Source organism: Lynx canadensis, chromosome B3 (genome assembly GCF_007474595.2).
Source record: "Lynx canadensis isolate LIC74 chromosome B3, mLynCan4.pri.v2, whole genome shotgun sequence".
NCBI classification, from domain to species: domain Eukaryota; kingdom Metazoa; phylum Chordata; class Mammalia; order Carnivora; family Felidae; genus Lynx; species Lynx canadensis.
In genome coordinates, this window is record NC_044308.2 from 35,089,022 (window position 1) to 35,093,294 (window position 4,273).

The following is a 4,273-nucleotide window of genomic DNA, read 5'->3' on the forward strand; positions in this document are numbered from 1 at the left end:
ACTTTGCGGGGGGGGGGTGTTGGGGGGCCAGGGACAGTTGACGAAGCCCCCCACTTCTTTCTAAGTGTCTCCTCAGAATTCCTGTTCAGGCAGAGGACAGGGTGGTCCAAAAAAGGGATTTAATGTCCTGCATCAAAGTTCATAATTATTCACGTCTATCGCTTTGTATCAGAGCCAGGTTATTAATCTGTTTTCACCAGTAGCCTGTGAGGGCCCTGAGTGGATAGGAAAGGAAAGGATCATATCTTGGGCTGGAGGGGAAGACTCAGGCAGTGGTGGAATGGAACCGGGAGGTGGGGACGGGTGTAGGAGTCCCGAGCTGGGACCTGTCAGGACATCACAGCAGTAAACCAGGGGGAAGGGAAGAATTCTTGAACAAAAACAGGGACTAGAGGGGTCAAAAGGAGGGACAGCTCCCGGGCTTTTCAGGATGAGGGGTGTATGGCAAGTTTTACAGTGAATGAGGGGGGAAGTCAAGGACTAGCTTTCAGATTCTGGGGTGGACGCTCCGGGAGGCGGATGGTAGGCTCTGATCGGAACGAGGGAACACAGGGGAACGTGCATCCTGGGTGGAGAAAGCCGGGACGGTTTCGTTCCGGAAGGACTGAGTCCCCGGCGCTGAGAGGGTCTGGAGTGGAGATGTAAACTGGGCAGGTAGCAGCCTCTCGGTGGTGCTTAAAGCCACTGCGGATTCTCCAGTCCTCTCAGCCTGCCTGAGGGCTGGGCTTCCGCCTCTCTGACCCACCATCTGGCTCGCTGGGGGCCCTGGAAGACTTGGACCCCTTGACTTCCTCACTTCTCGCCTTTCTTTTTGCCTTCCACCTCGCACCTGCAGTGAGGATGCCCGAGGCGTCACCAAGCTCATTCGGTGGCCCTCTGTGAAGCACCGACAGTCACCGAGCACCACGATCCAGCAAGTGGAGCCCGCAAACGTGGTTTGAAGAGTTGGCTCAGCCAATGACTACCGTGCGATGTTGGCAGATCACCGTTCCTCTCTGGATACCACTTTCTCCGCACTTTACTAGGAAAGAGGATTAAGGGGTCACGTGGCTTGTGTTGGACGAGCTCTCTCATAGAAAACAGCTTTAATGTATGAACACAATAAAAAACAAGCGTTTGACAGCCTTGGAGAGCTGCCGAAACCAGGCAGAACCTGGATGGGGATGGACCCGTGAAAGAAGGTAACCTCACTGGGCGATTCCTGGGTCTACGACTCTTCTCCTGAGTGTACCTACCTCCTGTTTGCGAGGCCTGGGCTGGCCAGAACCTACATGGAAAACCACACTATGTCTGATCAGGTGTCAGAGGCTGGAGCTCCACTCTCCCAGAGGAGCCGGAACCGAGGAGAGAAATCCTGCAAAGGAGAGAACCTTGGAGGGGAGAGCCCCCAAATGGCATGTAAACTACCCTCAAATCCTTGACTGATCCTTGAACTGTGCATGCGTGGGGGTGACATCAAGAAGCCCAGTGGAAACATCAACTAGAAATCTCTAGAAGCTGGGCAGAGATTTCAATTGTGGCCCGGCCACAGCTACAGACAGAATGTGGACTTTAAGTCTCACCAAGGGAGCAGAATAAAAATGTCCCAGACCTAAGGGATTCACCCTAAAACTAAGGCAAACCAAATATGACCCATCCCGTGAAAGTGCAAAGTCAAGTCTCTACAAGTTCAAGGTGATTATCCAGTAGCTTCACTGCCAGCCAGAACAAAAATCAATATTCTTCAGAAGAAGATAACAGAATCCAGAGTCTCTGCAACATGTTACCTGCAATGTCTGATATAAATTAAAGGGATAATAAGAGCCTGTTATGAACAAGATTATACTGTCAAATTTTACAACTTAGACGAAATGGACAAAATATTTGAAAAACACAACTTACCAAACTGAAACAAAAAGAGGCAGAAAATGGAATAGCTCTGTATCCGTTCAAGAGATTGGCTTTATTATAAAACAATCTTCCAACAGAAAAAGCTGCAATCACATTATGAGATTGATCGTGTCACTCTTAATTTCATTAAACATTTCAGGAAAAAATAATTCAATCTACACAAAGGATGTCTGTGCCTTCCAATTCCATTTGGCTTTGTATTGGAGATCTCAGTGCAACTATGCTGAGCAAAATATAAATCAAAGGCATTAAAATGTAAACATAAGAAGTAAAGCTGTCTTTAAATATTTGTAATGTTTATTTTTGAGAGAGAGAGAGAGAGAGAGTGTGTGTGTGTGTGTGTGTGTGTGAGAGAGAGAGAGAGAATGAGTGGGGGAGAGGGAGAGAGAGAGAGGGAGACACAGAATCTGAAGCAGGCAGGCTCCAGGCTCTGAGCTGTCAGCACAGAGCCCAACACGGGGCTTGAACCCACAAACCGTGAGATCATGACCTGAGCCAAAGTCGGATGCCCAACTGACTGAGCCACCCAGGTGCCCTTAAGGCTGTCTTTACATTCAAGATTAAAAAACAATTTTTAAGTTTATTTATTTATTTTGAAAAAGAGAGAGAGAGAGAGAACAAGCAGAGGAGGGGCAGAGAGAGACAGGGGGCAGAGGATCCAAAGCAGCCCTGATGTGAGGCTTGAACTCACAAACTGGGAGATCATGACCTGAACCAAAGTTGGATGCTTAACCAAGTGAACCACCCAGGTGCCCCGACACCATGACTCTACAAAGCAACTCTTAGAACTAACAAGTGAATTTAACAAGTGTAGAATACAAGGTCTACATACAATAATAATAATAATATTTATTATATATAATATATATGCTTATATATTATATATGTATATATATAATATATATAATATATAGTATATATATATAATATATATAATATATATTATATATACTTATATATTATATATGTATATATGTATATTATGTATATATGTATATATTATATATATATTATATATATGTATATATAATGTATTATATATATGTATATATGTATATATTATATATGTATATGTATATATACATATATATGTATATATGTATATATTATATATATTATATATGTATATGTATATATACATATATATGTATATGTATATATGTATATATATTGTATATATATGTATATATATAATATATATAAGGTGACAAAACATTGCTGAAAGACATTTAAAAAGATCTTATAAACGATGAGCTATCTCATGTTCATGGAACTCAATATTGTTAGTATGTCAATTCTCCCCAAATGTATCTATACATCACAACAACCCCAGTCAGAATCTCAACAGAGATTTCCACAGAAAATGACAAGAAACATGTCATTAAGAATTTATATGGAGGGGCGCCCAGGTGGCTCAGTCAGTTAAGCATCTGACTCTTGATTTCGGCTGAAGTCACGATCTTGAGGCTGTGAGATCGAGCCCCATGTTGAGATTCTCTCTCTTTCTCCCTCTGCCCCTCTCCCCTACTTGCTCTCTTTCTCTCTCTCCCAAATAAACTTTTTTTAAGAAGAATTTATATGGAAAAGCAAAGATATGGAATAATACAAATAATACTGAAAAAGAAATCAAATTTAGAGAATTTCTGCTACCTGATTCAAGATTTACCATCAAGCTACATAATCAAGACAGTGTGGTATTGACATAAGGAAAGACAGGTAAATGGAACAGACTAGAAAGACCAGAAGTAGACCCATACATATAGTGAACCGATTTCCAACCATGGTGCCAAAGCCATTTCACGGGGCAAAGTCTTTGCAACAAATATTGAACAGCCATATAAATATATGGTAAAATAAATAAATGAATAAACGTAGACCCTTACCTCTCACCACACACAAACGTTAATCTGAGGGATAGGATAGTCATAAAGGTAAACGTTAAGACCGTACAGATTTTGGAAAAAAAATCTAGAAGGAAGTATTTGTGGCTTTGAAATATATGAATGGCCAATCAGCACTGGAAGCTGTGCTCCACATCATTAGTCACCAGAGACATGCAAACCAAAACCACGATGAATTACTCTTATTCATGCACCAAGATGGTTCAAATTCAAAGACCCACCACCTGAAACACTGGCGAGGATAAGGAACAACCGGAACCCTCATACGGTACTGATTAAGAATGCAAAATGGTACAACGCTCCAATCACGTCACGTAAATTTAAATATTTGCCTTCTCGTGATCCCGCAATTGCACTCCCAGGTATTTATTCCAGAGAAATGAAGACTGATGTCCACACAATGACGTGTACACGAATGCCCACGGTGGCCTTATCCACAACAGTCCGAAACTGGAAACAGAAACGTCCACGTACATGGGGCG